The sequence below is a fragment of the Lagenorhynchus albirostris genome, chromosome 5 (assembly GCF_949774975.1).
Source record: "Lagenorhynchus albirostris chromosome 5, mLagAlb1.1, whole genome shotgun sequence".
Lineage (NCBI taxonomy): Eukaryota > Metazoa > Chordata > Mammalia > Artiodactyla > Delphinidae > Lagenorhynchus > Lagenorhynchus albirostris.
Genome location: NC_083099.1, coordinates 106,105,384 through 106,126,262, shown reverse-complemented (window position 1 = coordinate 106,126,262; position 20,879 = coordinate 106,105,384). Strand labels below are relative to the sequence as shown.

The following is a 20,879-nucleotide window of genomic DNA, read 5'->3' as shown; positions in this document are numbered from 1 at the left end:
AATTTTATTCAAAGTCTCCAAAATTTATATTTAACATGTTAATTGTTTCTATAATGTTTCACCTTTGTAAAATGGTTTTATTTCACCTTTCTTTTATAGATTTTTCATTTTTTCTGTACAGTTCTTCAGTAGAAGCCAGAGTCCTGAGTTATACAGTTAGGAACTTCTGACCTACTATTCTGATTTTCTTCTCAATATTCATGGCCAACACCTGGCTTTTAAACGAAAAGCTTTTGGTCTTTTCAATCACTTGCTGAAAGGGTGAGACTGCATTGTTACCCGTAAGCACATGACATAATTTAGAATCAATCTTGGCATCCAGTCTTGTATTTCTAATCAAATTTACAACCCACCTTTCAGCTTCTTCTGGAGACATGTTCAGTTTATCTGCCAACAGGTTAATGCTGATACACTGATGGATGGACAAAAAGTCTTAAATATGAAGAGACAGACATTTTTAATGAAGTCCTCAAGACAAGCCACCAAGAAAAAATCATTCACTAGCACTGATTCACATTCCCTCAGCTTTTTCTGAGCCCCATCAAAGTGAAAGTTAACATATAAGCATTCAACAAACTCTGTAATTGGATCTTTACATGTGTAAGACTCCTGTTGAATAACTTGGACCAGATATTTTAGCACCTGTGGCGTTTTCAAACATCTTTCTTTGTTATGACTGTTGTGGTCAAACAGTGGAGAATATGTGGACACATCGTCTGAATTGCATTAAGATACTGAGGATGGTAAAGGAAGAGATCGATAACATTATCACGCCCTTGGGGTTATTGAAGAAAACAAACAGAGACTAATGAATGAGCCGTGTTCGCTGCTGAAGAGACTGAAGTGGAGAACTCACAGAATTGTATCTATGGTCTCTTTTAGCCATGTAAGGTCTTCCATGGCTGCATCCCAATTCTGCATTAAGATTTCAGAAACCAGTTTTCCCCAGAATGAACTCAAAGCATTTCTATCCGTTGCTGGAACCAACACTCTAAAGAAGTAAAGATATTCAGCAGCTCAAGAGTAATTTCCACATTTATATAGGAATTTTGCATACCAAGAGTGTCTCTAAACATTCCTGCCTAAAACCATGCTTGTCTGCCAGGTAGTCAAATCGCATCTGACCATCCCTGTTTGACTGCATTTGCTTTGTAGTTTCTGGATCTTCAAACATCTTCACAATTGGTTCTGTTTCTGCCTGAAGCTGTTTCAGTTGTACAGCAACAGTGGTTCTTTTTTCTCTCAAAGCATGAGGAATATCATCAGAACAAAGGTTTTGGCATACATACATAGCAAAGGCTACCGTGTTGTTATCACTAAGAAGATCCAATTTCCCTTGTAATGATTGTTTTTCATTATATATCTCCTTTACAGAGAGAAACTCAAGCAATGAAAAGACTAGATGCCGATCCAAAAAGTGTGCAATGTGAATAGTCAAGTCCTACTCCACCTTCTTGCCAAGGAAAAGTAAAGTGTAGGAGTCTATGTTTTAAATTTAAACCCAGTAAGCCAAGGAATTTAGGACAATTTGTTAGTTCCTGAAATATGGAAAGAAAGCAACCACAATTAATGCTGGTGCTATAGTATTGGGTTGGCCAAAAAGTTCCTTCAGATTTTAAGTTAAAAATAAGACACATTTTTCATTTTCACTAAGAACTTTATTGAACAACTTATTCACCCTTTTGTTCCACTACCTTCTGCTATTTTCCAGGCAACTTCATAATTCCATCTCCCCAAAACTTTTTATTTTTTTGAGCAAAGAACTGTTCCAGGTGCCTTTTATAGTCATCCAGGGAATTGAATTTTTTTCCATTAAGAGAATTTTGTAAAGACCGAAATCAATGGAAATCTGAAAGTGCAATATCTGGTGAATACAGCAGATGAATCAGAACTTCCCAGCCAAACTGTAACAGTTTTTGCCTGGTCTTCAAAGAAACATGTAGTCCTGTGCTATCCTGATGGAAGATTATGCATTTTCTTTTGACTACTTCCGGACATGTTTTGTCGAGTGCTGCTTTCAGTCAGTCTAACTGGGAGCAGTACTTGCTGGAATTAATCGTTTGGTTTTCCAGAAGGAGCTCATAATAGAGGACTCCCTTCCAACCCCACCATATACACAACATCACTTTCTTTGGATGAAGACGGCCTTTGGTGTGGTTGGTGGTGGTTCACTTCATTGCCCCACAATCTCTTCCGTTCCACATTATTGTGCACTATCCACTTCTCATCACCCGTCACAATTTGTTTTAAAAACAGAATGTTTTCCTTACGTGTAAGTGGAGAATTGTATGCGGAAATATAGTCAAGAGTTTTTTTGCTTAACTTATGTGGAACCCAAACATCAAAGTGATTAACATAATCAAGCTGGTGCAAATGATTTTCAGCTCTTGATTTGGATATTTTGAGTATGTCGGCTATCTCCCACGTGTATAAGGTTGATTGCTCTCAGTTATTGTCTCGATTTGATCACTATCAAACTTCAACTGGTCTACCCGACCGTGGAGCATCATCCAGTGAGATATCTCCAGCACAAAACTTCACAAACCACTTTTGACATGCTCAATCAGTCACAGCACCTTCACCATACACTGCATAAATCCTTTTTTTGCGTTTCAGTTGCATTCTTACCTTTCTTGAAATAATAAAGCATAATATTCTGAAAATGTTGCTTTTTTCTTCCATCTTCAATATTAAAATGGCTACAGAAAAATTCACCAATTTTGATAAGTTTTTTTTTAATGCATGCTGATATGATAGCTGTCACAATACAATCTAACAAAATTGTTTCTAATGAAGTTAGACAACTAAGCACTACTAGAGCCATCTTATGGAAAAAACAAATGAACTTTATGCCCAACCCAATAACTTTATGGTTACATGACCTTAACTAAGTGGTCTAACTCCTCTAGGCTACAGTTCCCTAAAACATGAATTGAAGTTGTTGGAATGAGTAATCTCAAATGCTCTTTCATCTCTGAAGTCTAATAATCCTATGTTTAAAATAAAGTAAGAGAGCATATGAATAAAAAAGATCATGAGCATTGACACCAGGCAGATCTGGGTTCAAACCCACATTCAGAAAACTTCCTTGCTGAATGGCTTTGGATGCATCATTTAATCTCTCTGAGATTCAGTTGACTTATCTGCAAAATAGAGAAAACAATTCTTGCTTCATAAGAACAAGTAAAACTAAAGAATAATGAGTTCCAATATAAATATTCAATATTTTCTTAAAATCATTGAAGAAAAAAATTCTCCCATTATATTTCTGTCCTTGGTAAGATGAAAAATCACATAGAATGAAAAATCACACCTACCCCCATATCAAATCTCCCCTCTCCCAATACTGCAAGGTTTAAATACAATAGTTATTTAAAAAAAAAAAAAAAGATTGGAAAGAATGAAGGAAGAGGTAGAAAGACATGGAGAAAAGAAAAGAGAAAGGGCTGTGGGGAAAAAAAGAAATATATTTTTTAATTCCAGAAGAGAACTCTTTCTCCTTAACCCAAAATGATTAAGTTAAATCATGACAGTACAGAGATATATAGAACATATGGAAAGTTACATACTATAAAAATTAAATTGTCAACAGCTATATATAAAAGGTATGACTACAAAAGGAATAAACATAAGCACTATAAGAAATATTTAACAGGTAAATACTACTTAAAATAGTTTTGGAAGTCCTAGCCAGAGCAAGTAGGCAAGAAAAATAAAGGCATCTAAATTGGAAAGGAAGAAGTAAAACTGTCACTCTTTGCATATGACATAATATTATATGTAGAAAACCCTAAAGTCTCTACAAAAAAACTGTTAAAACTAATAAATGAATTCAGTAAAGTTGGAGGATACAAAATCAATATAAAAAATCTACTGTATTTCTATGCACTAACAACAAACTCTCAGAAAGAGAAATTAAGAAAACCATTCCCTTTATAATTGCATCAAAAAGAATAAAATAAAAAAATATAAAAAAATAAAAAGAATAAAATACTCAGGGATAAATTTAACCAAGGTGAAAAACCTGTATTCTGAAAACTATAAGACACAGATTAAAGAAATTAAAGAAGGCACAAATAAATGGAAATATATTCCATGCTCATGTATTGGAAGAATTAATATTGTTAAAATGTGCATACTACACAAAGCAATATACAGACTCAGTGAAATCCCTATCAAAATTCCAATGGCATTTTTTCCACAGAAATAAAACATCCTAAAATCTGTGTGGAGCCACGAAAGACCCCAAGTAGACAAAGCAATCTTGAGAAAGAAGAACAAAGCTGGAGGCATCATACTCCCTGACTTCAAACTATATCATCACACACTCCCTGACTTCAAACTATATTGCAAAGCTATAGTCATCGAAACAATATGGAACTGGCCTAAAAAAAGAGACATAGATCAATAGAACAAATAGGTAGTTCCCAAATAAACTCAATGTATATGGTCAATTAATTTATGACAAAGGAGCCAAGAATATACAATGAGGAAAGGACAGGCTCATCAATAAATTGTGTTGGAAAAACTGGACAGCAACATGCAACAGAATGAAACTGGACCACTGTGTTACACCATACACAAAAATTAACTCAAATTGATTAAAGACTTGAATATGAGACCTGAAACCAGAAAAGTCCTAGAAGAAAACAGAGGAGGTAATTTCCTTGGCATAGTTTTTGTGATTTTTTTTTTTTTTTTGGATTTGAAACCAAAAGCAAGGGCAACAAAAACAATAACAAAAGTGGGACTACATTAAACTAAAAAACTTCTATACTGCAAAGGAAATCATCAACAAAATGAAAAGACAACCTACTAAATGGGAGAAAATATTTTCAAATCATATATCTAATGAGGGGTTAATATCCAAAATATACGAAGAACTCATACAACTCATTAGCAAAAACAATTCAATTTAAAACTGGGCACAGGGCCTGAATAGACATTTGTCCAAAGAAGACATACAGATGGCCTACATGTACATGAAAATGTGCTCAGTGTCATTAATCATCAGGAAATGCAAATTGAAACCACAATATCACCTCACACCTGTTAGAATAGTATTATCAAAACGACAAAAGGTAAAAAATGCTAGCGAGGATGTGGAGAAAAAGGAACACTTATATACTGTTTGTGCGAATGTAAATTGGTGCAGCCACTATAGAGTATGTAAGTCCCTCAAAAAATTAAAAATACAACTAACATATGATCCAGCAATTCCACTTCTGGGTATTTACCTAAAGAAAGCAGAAACACTAACTCAAAAAGATATATGCACCCTCATGTTCATTGCAGCATTAGGTACAATAACCAAGATACAGAAACAACCTAATTGTCCATCAATGAATGAAAGGATAAAGAAGATGTGGTGCATATTTGTATACACTGGACTATTATTCAGCAAAAAAAAAAAGAATAAAATCTTTCCATTTGTGACAATATAGGTTCACCCTGAGCATATTATACTAAGTGAAATAAGTCAGACAAAAAATGACAAATACTGTATGGTCTCACTTATATGTGGAATCGAAAATAAAAAATAAAAAGAAGCTCATGGATACAGAGAACAGCAGATTGGTGGTTGCAAATGGATGAAAGGAGTCAAAAGGTACAAACTTCCACTTATGAAATAAATAAGCCATAGGGATGTAATGCACAGCATGGTGACTATAGTTAATAATACTATCTTGCATATTTGAAAGTTAAGAGAGTAGATCTTAAAAGTTCTCGTCACAAGAAAAAAAATTATGAAGCTGTGTATGATAACAGATCCTTCCTAGATTTACTGTAGTGATTATTTCTCAATATGTACAAATATCAAATCATTATGCTATGTGCCTGAAACTAATATCATGTTGTATATCAATTATCTCTTTATAAAATAAATTGTCAACAGCTGTATATGAAAAATATGACCACAAAAAATGTATGGAAGCACTATGAGAAATATTTAACAAGTACCTATAAAAGAGAAGATCAGTTATTAAGATGGAAAATTCTCAAGAGTGTTTTTAAAGGATGGTAAGTGGTATACTATTTTCTAGAAATGCTGGAAACATTGTTGCCATAGAGGCTCCAACCAAATTTTGTTTGAATCTTGATTCCAACACTGTGCTCCAGTAATGTGACTTTGGGCCACAGCCTTGATACCAACACCTATCAAATGTAGATTATACTACCTACTTGTCTAATGAATCTGTTGCTTACTAGCCTGGTGGTCACATAACAAAATCAATTTAAATGCTCCCAGTCAGTTTCTGATCTATTTCTAAGTTTTATCTCTTCTGCGAATTAAATGAGATAATGCATTTAAAGTACTTGCACATAGTAGTCATTCAATAAATAATTAATATAAAGATTAGCATAAAAGTTCCAGTAACATGCAGTTAAAGATATATACATGTGGATACCATCGTTTCAATTATTTTAACACCCTAGGATTTTTAGCTCTGTCAAATGAATCTAAAATATTTATGGTTTCTTCAAAAACTGATAAAGGTTAAATGAAGATGAATTAATTTTCTAAAGATTCTATTACTTTTCATGGGACAAAGGAAAAACATGGCTACCTTAAGTTTCACATTTTCCATGGAAGTCAAGTCATAGCACTACCATATCTGAATGTTGGTCAATGTATCCAAATATCTAAACATAATAACACAAGCAGTACTTGCCTAAAACACAAATAAGTCCACTATTTATGTGTAGGCTCTGAACATTGGTTTTTAGAAATCTCAAGAATATGATAATATCTCAAAAAATATCCTTTTATCTTCTTAGTATCTGAAATTCCAAAATTTAGTGCTTCTTTAAGTTTAAAGCTATGATCCCTCTTATATTCAAATACTCCTGAGAAACATCCTTTTTAATGTAATTATTGGTCCTTCATACTTATTCTCATCTATAATCATGATTTTTGACCAATTGCTTCCCCTGACACAGCCAGCCTCATAGTCTAGGTGACTTTTCCACTCCTCTTTGGCTGTGTACTTATAGTCCAACATAAGCCCATTTGAAATGATTAAACAGCAGTGATACTGCTCACACTTCGAACTAAATGTCTTTATTTTTATGTTTTATTATATTTTATAAGTAAATACATAGGTATATTTTACAGATCTTAAAAAATGCAAGTCAAAGAAAATCAGTATCATATTTCACTCAGAGATATCCTATGCAAATAGCATCAAAGAACTCATACCCTGCTGTTTTCATATATCAGAAGTATTTTCCCTGATGATTAAGTATTTTTATAAGTAACTCTTCTAATGAATGTATAATATGCATTCACACACTTGTGCTATAATTGTTTTCAACAACCCTGATTGCTAATGCTAATTTTTCTGCATGACAATAAATATATTTATAAATAAACACGTGAGAACCTACGTATTACTTTAGCTTCCTAAGAGGGGAATTCCTGAACCAAGGTTAATAAATCATCTACTTTTGCTAAGTACTTTATTTGCTTTCCTGAAAGATCATAGAAGTTAACTTTAAATAAGATCACTGTCTAAATCCTTCCAGTAACACTTAATTTTAGTTTAATGGAAAAATAACAAATTCATGTTCATTGCAGAAAATTTAGAAGATACAGGGAAAAATAAAAAGTTCTGAGAAATTTTACCATTTACAATGAATAGTTGTTCTTGTTTTCACCAGAGCTTTTCCGTGCATATTACACACATATTTTTTAAAGGACAATACAGAATATACAATTCTGAGCTCTACTTTCTTTTTCTCTTTACATGGTATCATAAGCATTTTCTAATGTTCAATTATCTTGTTTTCTTCTTTATCCCAGTAGTCACCACTGTCTACACTGTTACCTTAATCAGAAACTCAGAGCAATCACTCCAGACACAACTTTCTCTCCTTTTCCAACATCAACAGCTTAAGCCCTCACATATCCTCTCCTAGAATAACTCATGTGAGCTTCAACTTCCCTCCAACCATATTTCACTGTTTCTCTCACTTGTGCTATTGCAGGTACCCCTTACCAGGTCTTTCTACCTCCAACCCAGCCATCTTGTATCCCATAATCCATGATGCTAGAGAATCTTCTTTCTAATATTGAGACAAAATCCTGTTATCCCAATGATTACAATGATTCATTTAAGATAAAACCCTGGTTTTTCAGTGTAACATCGTTCTCATTCACTTCTTTAGCTTCCTTCATCTCTTGACATTGTCCCAGTTATAACTTGCCCTCAGGAAATGCTAACCCACTTGTTCTTCCTTGATTGTGTGTTGCTCTCCATGAGTATGTAAATTCCCTATTAAAAGTCTCCTGTAGAGACTATGGAGGCCCACAATACCTATATTTAAGTCCTGGCTGTGCCTGCTGTTGACCTGCTGTTGACCTTGGGCAATTCACTTAACTTGTAGTTACTTCAGTTTTCTCACTTGTAAAATTAGGTTAGTAACAGTGCTTACCCATGGGATAGTGATGAGGATTGAATGAGTTCATATTTGTAAGGAGCTTGGAACAGTAACCCACACAAGTAAGTGATGTAAATGTCTCTTAAATTGAGGCTTTCACGTTGCCTGTTATAATGCTTAGCTTATACACCCTGCTTAACTTTGAGATCGCTCCAAAAGCATTTTTATGAAACTAGACTGAGATGCCTGCCTCTACTCTTTGACCTTTGTCCTATCACTCTGCACACAGTGTTGAAATCGTGACTCCCAAAATGGTCAGTTCATTGCCAAAATCTAGCACAAAGCCTAAGAAAGGCCCTGTTGGTTGTGGGCCATCAGTATCTGTTTTGCAAATGAACTGGCAATTTTGATTAAGGTCTTGTTCACTACTTGTTCTTTTCATGTGCACTGTGTTTTCAAGACCCTAGTTTAAATTTAAGAAAATAGTTAAAGGACCAATCCTTACAATAGATTACAAGCATGCAATCTAATTTTAAAAAGAGACCAACTCAGAATCCACTTTTATCTGGCATTTTACTATATTATTTTCATGCAGAAAGCAAGTAGCACATGCCACATAATACTTTAAAGATTAGCAACCCACCAGTCATATTTACTAAGATTAAAATTTGTAGCAATCAGAACTAAGCATGATAAGAAGACATGAAATAGACCCTACTTTTAAAGGTGCTTGGGGTGCTCTTGAGTTTCAGAGTATACATCCACAAGATTATTTAAGAATACTTAAAGACCTGTGACAGGCTATAATTCAGAGGATAAGCAAACTAGAACAATGTATTATCCATAAGTATAAAGAATACATAAATGGAACCAGTAGGACAGAATCATTCAGCTCAACAATGAAATGACTTTTAATTCAGATTATAAAGTCAGACAATTGTACAAGGATTTGAAGAGAGGTTAAAAATAGCTATGAGAGATGAATAGCACACTTAGTCACGAAAGTAGAAATAAAACAGATGAACTGAAAATAAGATTTTTGGAGGATGTAAAGCAGTTGGCAAATTCTCTCTGTCTGACATTCTATGAGGAAATGAAATAGGTGAGTATGCTACAAAGCCTGGAATTCTCTTTCCATACAAGTCTTTAAGGAAAGATGAGTAAGATAAAACCACTTTGTAAATGAAGATGTTGCAAATATATAGATATTCTTGTAACACCACTAATGTTATTATGAAGTTTATAACAACAATACTAATAGTAATAATAACATAGTATAACAAAGGATATAATGGTGAAAATTACCATTATATTAATAGAATAGGGAAAGCAATATATAAGGACAAATATAAATAGTCTAGATTATGTTATTTACATACTTGAAAAACTGAATACCTGAGTATCTAACATGAACTATACCAAAGAACATGCTATTACTTTCCTAATAAAAAGAAAGAGCTTCAAAGGCAAACAAATAATTTTCCAAAGTCTTTTGGTCTCCAAGTCACTCTTACACAAGAGGAATTTGATGAGTTAAGTGTAAATGAATAAGAAACATGTGGATTACATTTTCTTTAAAAATACACAAGGGTTTAAAAATAAAGGAGAAAAAGTGTTTGGCACAATGCATTTTCCGTAAAGCCAAACCAAAAACATTTGAGACAATTTTAGATTGTAGTATGACCTTCAACATTGTTGTGTTTGTCTATTAACCTAAAAATAAACACTATTTTTCAGTAGGAGAACTGAAGCCATAAAATATACACCAAGGTATGGATATGAATGAATAACTTCTTAAGGATTTTATTGATTTTTTTTTTTTAATAATCTCCCATCCAGAGATGTTGAAGCAAATGCCCACCACATGTGTCATACTCTGTGTCTATTCCATTATTTCTTCATAATGTTTCTGGTTCATGTATTAGAGGAGACAACATCTGAATATGTGTAAAAAAAAAAATGTCAACCTTCCCCTAGTGGTAAGATTGACTTAACCTCAACTTATAGTCTTCAAATAGTTCCTGTGTATTCTCAATTTGCATCATTTTTAATACTTTGGTCCATGCTTTACTCCAATTACTGCCTATGTATTTGTTGGAAACACATTGTCTATGATGACACTCTTTTCCTGTAAATAGGCAAGAATTGTACTGAAACTTGAAGAGCTGGGTTATTTTGAGATTTACTGGTGGGTAAGTTAAGATTGTGGAACACACCATTATGCCAGGCAATGTCCAACTTCACAGCCTGCAACAAATGGAGAGAACAATTAAGCAAGAACACCAAAAAAAGTTGGTGTTTTTATTTTTGTTGTTTGCTGCAGTCTCACCTGGTGTTTCTATTCAAGCATGCATGGCACTTCAGTGATTTGGGATCACTGCTTTGTTCTTCTTGAATTATTGATATGGTAATGATCATTTTGTTATTCCTCAAATTCCCCCAATCATCATGCAATACTTCATCAACTTTATTCCTTTTATGCCAAGCACAAAGTTTTGTCAGTTATTAATTTGTACCTTTCCTCAAAGTCATCCTTCCTTTTTTCTTTCCATGGCCAGCTTCCCAAAGGAGACACTTATCTCTCTACCTCTAACCTGTAGTTACAAAAAAGAAGAAATCATCAGTCTCCCTTCCACTTCAAGTATGAACCCGTAGCCTGATGACAGGAACTTGGGGTTTGGGCACTTATTCTGCATTTCTGGGCTGCTTTGCTGATACTGGTTATTCTATCACTTTTCTACTTAATAATCTTTGAAAACACCCCATTGCTCAAAAGCTAAACTCCTAGCCCAGAATACTAGAGAGCAGTATTTACTCAGTAAATATTTGTTGAAAGAATGGAAGTATTCCTCTCATTTATAGCTGTCTAAAATCTATCCCCAAACCACCTCTTACTACATTTTGAAGCACAAAACTCTGTGGTAGGCAGAATGGCTCTCCAAAGATATCCATCCCCTAATCATCGGAACCTATGGATATGTTATGCTACATAGTAAAAGAAGGTTTGTAGATATAAATTAAGGTTACAGACTTTAAAATAGGGAGTATAATATGGATTATCCAGGCATGTTCAATATAATCACATGAGCACTTAAAGGTAGAGAATCTTTTGTGACTGGAGGCAGAAAAAAATGTGGCAGAAGGGAAAGCAAGATATATGTGACAGAAGGGAAAATCAGAGAGATTCCAAGCAGGAGCCCATTTGATGTGCCCTTCCTGACTCTGAGATGCAGGGACCCACAGGGAAGGACCTAAGAGCCACTAGATGCTAATGACAGCCCCCAGCAGACAGCCAGCAAGAAAATGTGGACCTCAGTCCTAGAATCACAAAGAACTGGATTCTTCCAAAAACTTGAATGAGTTTGGAAGAAAATTCTTCCAGGGCCTCTTGATAAAAGCCCAATTGAACAACATCTTTATTCCAGAGCAGAGAAGAGAAACAGAGCAGAGTAAATAGCCAAGCGAACAGAACTGTAGGATAATAAATTTGTGTTATTTTAAGCTAAGTTTTTGTAATTGGTTACAGAAGCTATAGAAAACTAATACACTCTCAAATAAGTCATCCTTGAGTTATACCCACGTGTGTCATTGCCTTCACCTCTGATTGGCACACTACTTATGACAGTAACACTCCTTTTATATCAATTCCCAACCCAACTCTAACTCACAGAAACTTCTTTAAAAAAATTGCACTGGGTCCCTCCCAGCAAAATATTTTAATTAGTTAAAGGTTTATAAAAGAAAATACTTAGGAGAATTTCTTTGGTTTAATTAAAAGAACAGTATACCTTTTGGATTACTTGATACTATATATGACTTTCTCTTTTGATTTATAACTATAGGCATTTAAGAAAAAAAATTTAAGCCAGTGCTTAGCAAACCTAAATATGCATGTATAATATCTAGAGATTCTATTAAAATGCAGATTCAGATTCAGTACGTCTGGGGTAGGACCGGAGATTCTTCATTTCTTGTGAGCTTTAATTATATTCTGTCACTTATTTTTTTGTGTGACTTTGGGTAAATTATTTCAGAATCTGAACCTAAATTTTCTCATCTGTAAAATGGATATAATAAGTAAAAATGTGATCACGAATATAAGGGAAATGCTGCTTCTTGTGCCCTATGACACAACCCCTTAGCCTACTGTAATCTAAGCTGCATTTTTCATAGACAGAGCTCATCACACTTATCACATCCCATATGAAACTATAGCCATATTTTTCTACTTTTCTGTTATAGCAACTCAGGAAGTATCAGCAAAGCAGCCCAGAAATTCAGAGAGTGAATGCCCTTGGATGAATCCATCCATCAGTGGAGCTAGGGATTAGTAATCAAGGTCCCAGGCTTTGCTTCTTCATTCAACAAGTACATTCAACACAGTTCTTTAGAGAGAATGAAGCCCACAGTGGGATTAAGTGCCAGTTGTTAACAGTGAGAACAAATAGCTTCCTTTCCTGTGTCACTTTCCTCATCTCTTCATTTCTGTTTCTGGGTATCACCTTCTAAATAAGCTACATTTTAATAAGTCCTTGTCTTAAGTTCTGCTTTTAGCACGGAGATCACTCATACTTTCACCTGTTTTAGAATGGGATGAACAGCAGCAGAGAGAGAGAAAACATTGGCTTATGGTGTAACTTCAATATTGAACTATGTGGGGACAATGGCAATTTTAAAGACCATGGAATAAGCCGAATTTTTAATTTGTTTGTGTGTTTGTTTGTTTTTTTGTTTATATTGGAAACCTTGCAGAAAGAGGATGACAGTCTGAAGTTATCCACCTATGAATTCAGGGAATGCTGGGAAAGCCAAAGGGCCTTCATGGTAATTTATCAAAACTTTTGTTTCCTACAACTAGGGGTAACCTTTGCTGAAATTCAAGCACAGGATTTAATAGTAAATGTAGAAAAACTGCAAAGGAGACAAAGTTCGGCCTCAGTGTCTTCTAGGCTAAAGTTATGGTGAAGATACAGAGTAAGCAGGAGCCTGAGGTCTGGAATGGTGATAGCTGTTGTACCCAAGAAGGCATGCATTAGTGAGAAGAACACTAGTATCTTTGAGAAGTTCATTGTGGCTGTCCTCTGTAAGACAGAATTAGCAGGAGGAGATGATGCCATGAGAGATAGGGCCCTCGTGTCAATGATGATGACACGGTTCCCGAATAGCAAAGACCAGATGGTGGCACATAGCCATCAGGAGCAAAGTCAGTATAATTACTATAAAGCACAGCAATACTAATATGATAAACAAGGGGTCCTTAAATTACGGGGTTCTTTGACAATTATAAGACACTGTGATATGTCTAGGAGTGAAATAAATGAGCAGCCAGCAAGGGTGAGGCTGGATATGAATAAAAAACCTCAAGAGAAAATAAACCAAGGCTTCTATTAGCTTCTGCAATGAAAAATCACTATTCCTTGCCCAGTTTCCAGATCTGAGCTAACCTCACACACAGGGCCTGGTGACCCAAAGGGAGATAAATTCTCTTGAGGAAAGACTCTGTCATGCCACCAAAAGCATGTATAATAAATGTTTCGCCAATCTCTCCTTGAAAGAACCTATGGCCTTAAAGTAACTGCATATTGAGGAGGAAGAATACCCAAGATCTATTGTGAGGCGTTGAAAACTGAGCCTTACTTGATACTGAAATTAAAGTGACCGTAATCCCTAATATATTATTGCAAGGCGGTAAATGGATTTCTGGCCTAAACCTATCTTGCAATGGATCCAATCATTTCATGGACTTACCCTATGTCATTTTGGTTCTGGTCCTGACTGTGACCAAATTAATGCATTTTTCCATCTCTCAGTTTCTCACCCCTGCAATGGGATGATAATAGGAGTAGCTAATGACAGGGCTATTGGAGAACTGAGTGACTTAATACATAGGAGATCTTAAAACAATTTGTTACATGCTAACAACACAATAAGCTTTATTATTTTTTTGGTTTGTTTTCCTTCATTCAGCAACGGTTTATTGAGCACCTGCTATATGCAGTCACTGACCAGGCACTAGAACTATAAAGATGACTGTCATGGTCTCTGCCTTCAAGACGCTGAGAAACTGGGAAGAAATGAATACAAGATGGAAAGGACAGTACAACAGGATAAATGAATATATTTCCCTGGAGCAGTCTTTTCAGATGAGATGATATTTTAACTAGCTCTTGAAGGTTAAGTAAGAGCATTCTGGGAAGTTGTTGCTGCTGCTACTGCTGATAATGATGATAATAAATAGTAATTAATAATACAATCTTTAGTTAGTGGGTAACATTTACTTGCCCCTCAAGATAGGCCAATTTGTAATATCAATATGTATTATTTTGCTTAATCTTTATGAGTTTGGTTTCATTTTTTGTTTGTTTCTTTATTGAGGTATAGTTGATTTACAATGTTGTGTTAGTTTCAGGTATACAGCAAAGTGATTCAGTGTACATATATATATATATATATATATATATACACATATATATATATATATTCTTTTTCAGATCTTTTTCCACTATACATTATTACAAGGTATAGAATAGAGTTCCCTGTACTGTAGAGTAAGATCTTATTGTTTATCTATTTTTTATGTTGTAGTGTGTATCTGTTAGCCCCAAGCTCTTCATTTACCCTCCCCCTTCCCCTTTGATAACCATAAATTTGTTTTCTATGACAGACCTAGAGGTTACCATACTAAGTATAGTAAGTCAGACAGAGAAAGACAAATATCACATGATGTCACATGATCACTTATATGTAGAAACTTAAAAAATGAAACAAATGAAATTATATACAAAACAGAAACAGCTTCATTTTTATCTTTAGCCTTGAATTTAGGAATCTGGGGCAGAGAGAGATTCTGACATTTTCCCAAGGTCACTGGGAGAGTTAATGGCAGAGCTGCAGAGCAAGCTGGGGCAGAAAGGCATTTTAAGCAGTGAGATAAACAGTAGAGAGCATGCTTAATTATGAAAAAGCAAGGCTTGATGCTGAAGGAGAAAAAATTCAGAATGGCTTGAGTACTCGGTGTTCAAGGTGTTAAAAATGGTGGAAAATGGTGAAGAATCCTGAATATTTTGCTAAAAGCTTGAATGTAACACAGAAGGACCCAGTAGGAAAGGAGAAGCTTGTGGAAGTTTATGAGGAGAAAAACAAGAGTAATGCTACCCTTTACAAAGAAATTTACATCCATCATACATCATCTCACTTAATTCTTTCAACAACCTGTGATCTATGTAACAATATTTTTGTTTGGAAAAAAAAAGGAAGCATACATTTAGAGACTTCAGTTTTTTTCCTAAGGATTTAAGGATGACAACTCTGGAGGCGGTATACTTGAGTCACATCTTAATTGGAGGGAAGGGTTAGAGGGAGGATATGGTAAAGTCAAATGTGACTGTGGTTTCTGGAGTAGGGCACTGAGTTAGAAATGACACCATTAAATGAGATTTACAAGAGCGTGTGAGGGTTACAGAAGGACATAAGGAATTCAGGTTTTGCAAAAAGACTTCGTACGGATTATCAGACTTCCTGGTAACAGAAGCTTTTAGATGAGCCGTTGAAATATACATCTAAGTTCTAAAGAGACGATAGATTAAAATGGCAAAAAAGGTAATTATTTGAAGAGTATTAATGAACTTTATGCCTTTACTTTTCTGCATATATAACCATCATGCCTACTGACCTGAGGTCCAGGGTTATAGGCATCAGTCACTGGGGGATGAGAAAATTAAAGTCTGTTTCAGAAGTAATGTAAAGAGAAAAAGAGATGATGACAGAGTACCAATAATATTTTACAATAAGACAGTGACTTTAAATCCCAACACTGTAGAGAAAAATAAAGATTAGCTTGATTTCTTTAGTTTCTATTAATATACGAAGGGCTAAACTAGGTGTTTTCCAGTAGAGAAAGCAGCCACATTCCCCTGAGGTCAAGATGGAAAGAAAGGTGACAATGTGATAAGTGAAATAATACTTCACCCTGACCTTGAAGAAAGGTCAGGAAATGGAGGTGGGGGAGAGAAGGAGATTGCCTTGTGACTCAATATTCCCTCTCTGTGGTAGATCTGGAGGTGAGGAAAGTCTATTAGACAATTTGAGGAGAGTACCAAATTCAGGGACTTGTGACTCACTCCCTCCATTGAGATCATTTGGGTAGACACAGGACACTCTGCAAACTGTGGTAACGTGAGGTACCCCAGTCTGATCAAGAAGGTGGAGCAAGGACTTCCCTGGTGGTGCAGTGGTTAAGAATCCGCCTGCCAATGCAGGGGACACAGTTTCGATCCCTGGTTTGCGAAGATCCCACATGCCACGGAGCAGCTAAGCCCATGCGCCACAACTACTGAGCCTGTGCTCTAGAGCCCACGAGCCACAACTACTGAGCCCACATGCCTAGAGCCCATGCTCCACAACAAGAGAAGCCACTGCAATGAGAAGCACTTGCACCACAACGGAGAGTAGCCCCCACTTGTTGCAACTAGAGAAAGCCAGCACACAGCAACAAAGACCCAGCACAGCCAAAAATAAATAAATGAAATAAATTAATTTAAAAAAAAAGGAAGGTGGAGCAGCATGGTAAGAGACATGGTTGACACTCTCTTGGTCCTGCCATAGTTCTATAGAAGAGGCACCACGTTGGAAGTCACCAGGTCTGTGAGTAGCCCTACTGTAGTGGGATGAGTTAACTTGGGTCAAGACCAGACAGATGCATGGAGAAGAATTGCATGTCTCTGCCAAATGAAACTGAGGGTCAGCTGAATTAACCAGGTGGGAGATGCCTATGCTCCTGGAAGGACAGTCACAACCCTAAGTTCAAAATCGCAAACTTTAGTTTCAGGGGCATGTAGGAGGCTTAACTACAAAGTAGACAAGACTGATGGCAAAGATATCAGTTAGTGCATGTGCAGTAAACAGAGGGAGGCTGAACCAAAATAAGACAAAACTAAGAGCCACCATGAAGATATATGAATGACATACCCCTTCCTCTATCCTGAAAATTCAACTTCTTAGCAAGTGAAGTAAGAGAAGGCGAAAAATAGCTGAACCCAGTTTCTATTTGTTGTCATTGCTCTTTGTGCCTATTTTTATCTTCTACATTTTTGTGTGTGCCTTTTGTGGTTTTAATTGAGATTTTATATAACTCCATTTTGTCTCCTTTCTTTGCATATCAGTGATACTTCCAAGACCACTTTCTTACTTTGTTTTCAATTTTGCATTTTTAAATTGAAATATAGTTGATTTACATTATGAGTTTCTGCTGTACAGCATAGTGATCTCATATTTTTATAGATTATACTCCATTTAAAGTCATTATAAAATGTTGGGTATATTTCCTGTGTTGTAAACTACATCCAAGTCCACTTTCAATTAATACTTCATGGGTAGTGTGAGTACTTTAAAATAACAAAATAATCCTAATTCCTTCCCCTTATCCTTTGTATTACTATCATCGTTCATTTCACTTATATATAAGCATACATAACAAATATACATAAGATACATACATAAGCACAATTAAAACTTTTTTCTATTTTTAATTTGAAAAAAAATTGTTAGAACAATGAAGACTAAGAAAAAAATTTTTTACCTTCACTTATTCCCCTTCTTTATATAAATCTGAGTATCTACATTATTTTCCTTTTCTTAAAAGAGGTTGTGTTTTTTTAATATTTGTTGTGAAGCAGGTCTAGTGGCAAGAAATTTCCTCAATTATTGCTTGTCTAAGAAAGTTTCTATTTCTCTTTCACTTTTGAAGGATAATTTTACAGCATACAGAATTCTCACATGTTGTTTTTTTTTTCCTCTCAATACTTGAAATATGTTGTTCCACTCTCTTTTTACTTGAATGCTTTCTAAGGAGAAGTTGGATGTAATTTTTATCTTTATTCCTCTGTAGATATGGTGTTTTCCCCCTCTGGCTTCTTCCAGGATTTTTCCTTTATCTTCGATTTTCTGTATTTTAAAAACATTACCCCAAGATGTACTTTGTTTGTTTGTTTTTGCTTTTATCCTGCTTGTTGTTTTCTGAGCTTCTTGGAACTGTGGTTTGGTGTCTGACATTACTCTGGGGAAATTCTCAGTCATTATTGTTTCAGATATTTCTTCTGTTCCTTTCTCTCTTTTCCACCTTCTGGGGTTTACTATATGTGTATGTCACACCCTTTTGTTTTCTTACAGTCCTTGGATATTCTTTTCTGTTTTTCTTGGTCTTTGTTCTCTTTCCTTTTTAGTTTTTGAGGATTCTATTGATGTATCCTTCAGGTTCATTCATATTACAGCATTTTTTATCTCTAGCATTTCTTTTTTATTCTTTCTTAGGATTTCCATCTCTGCTTACATTGCTTGTCTGTTCTTGCAGGCTGTCTACTTTATCCATTAGAGCCCTTGGCATATCAACCACAGATTTTTTAATTCCTAGTCTGATAATTCCAACATCCCTGCCTTGCCTGGTTCTGATACCTGTTCTGTTGCTTCAAATTGTGTCTTTTCCTTTAGTGTGCCTAGAAATTTTTCTTGAGAGCTGAACAATGGCAATACTGAGTAAAAGGAGCTGTTGTAAATAAGCCTTTATTGATGTGGTGGTGAAGTAAAGAGGGAGGGAAACTTTTTATAGTCCTATGACTAGATCTCAGTCTTTCAGTGACCCTATGCCTCTGGACTGTACTTCACAGGTTTTTTCTCCCCACTTAGTTGAGAAAAGATGCTAAAGTGGGCTTGAGTTAACTACAGTCATACCTTGGTATCTGTGGGGATTGGTTCCAGGACCTGCCGCAGATACCAAAATTCCAGGATGCTCAAGTCCAGTAGTCAGCCCTTAGTATCCATGGCTCTTAATCTGAAGATTCAACCAGCCAGGGATCATGTAGTATTTATTCAAAACACTTCATCTATAAGTGAACCCAGGCAGTTCAGACCCATGTTGTTCAAGAGTCAATTGTATTTCCCTTCTGCCACATGGAAGGCTAGAGTAGGCTAGAGTTGGGTATTTCCTTTCCTCATGTCATTTAACCTCTGATAAAACCCCAGAAGTCTAGGGTCTGGTTAACTAGTTTCTCCTGATGACAAGCCTTGTTAAAAGAAACAGAGTAAGTTTGGGATTGACATGTACACACTGATATATTTAAAATAGACAACAAACAGGGACCTACTGTATAGCACAGGGAACGCCGTTCAACATTCTATAATAACTAAATGGGGAAAGAATTTGAAAAAGAATAGATACATGTATATGTATAACAGAATCACTTTGCTGTACACCTGAAACTAACACATTATTAATCCACTATGCTCCAATATAAAATAAAAATAAAAATTAAAAAGAGTATAGGTATCCCCTGCTTTTTGGAAGTCTGCTTTACACCACTTCACTTTTATGAAAGACCTACCTTAGTACCTGTTTTCACTAACCAAAAGAAATCTGAAGAGTATCTTGGCATTTATGAAAAAAGGTAAAAAACAAAATTAGCATTGCATGTTTGTTCTGCAGCAAGTCATTACAGAGGCAGCGTGCACCCAGAGCAATAAGGGTGGCCCCACCAAGCTCCTTCCCCAGGAACTACACTCAGCATCAAGCCACCAAGGCTTTGAACTGTGCCTGTGAGCATCTGTGCTTTAGCTCGATTTATTTTATGCATCCACTGGCAAAATGTATCCTAAGGTAATTGCTTCTTCGCTTTACACCATTTCAGTTTATGAAAGATTTCATGAACTCCCTTACTTTGAAAAAGTGAGGGAAACCTGTACTCTTGGGTATTTCATAATAGTTCCTTTTCCACCTCCCCCTGTGAGAAGTCTGAGGGGATTTTTCTCACACATTTACTGTGAGAATCTGGTCAAGCTCCTGGAAGTAAATCTCACAATAATGTGGGGGCACCCCTATGACTGAGTCCCTCTAGAATTTTTAACTCTCAGATTTGTCCACGTAAAGCCTCCAGAAATGTATCAAATACAGTTTAGGTTTCTCTACCCCAGCACTGGTTCCTGCAGCAGTTTCTGCTGGTGAGTCTCTGCTCCTATAAGCCAAGACTCCCTGTATTTGCCTGACTGTCTTTCCAGTCCTGGGGGCAGCAGTTTGCCCTGTGGGCATTCCTCTCTCAGGATGAGTTGTTGAGTTTTTCATCCCGTCCAGCTTTTTACTTGTTGTTAGAACTGAATGGTGACTTCCAATCTTCTTCCACACAGAACTGGAAACCAGAAGTCCACCCATGTTCTTTTGCAGTGTGCTAGCAGGCCTCAGAGAAAGAGGCATCACTGTATTTGTGCATGCATGCTGGTGGATGATAGAACAAAGAACATCAGAACAGCAAAGCATTCTTCAGGCTCTCCAAAATGAGAAGGTAATTTGAATGTATTATAGCAAGAGAGCCTTCTTGCTGGGAATTGGAATCCCTCCCCTTGCTGCAAGAGATCTCTGGCCATCCATGAGCATAAAGAGAAAGAAACCCTGGGGCAGTAGCCCCAGAGACTTGCAGTAGAGTCAGTGCTGTCCTCCTTGGCCATTCTTAAGC

The 20,879-nt window shown here is 35.8% G+C and overlaps 1 pseudogene; it reads right to left on the bottom strand.

The window, feature by feature from the left end:
* Positions 1-125: 125 nt before the first annotated feature.
* Positions 126-20,578, bottom strand: LOC132520285 (eukaryotic translation initiation factor 3 subunit E-like; annotated as a pseudogene).
* Positions 20,579-20,879: the final 301 nt, after the last annotated feature.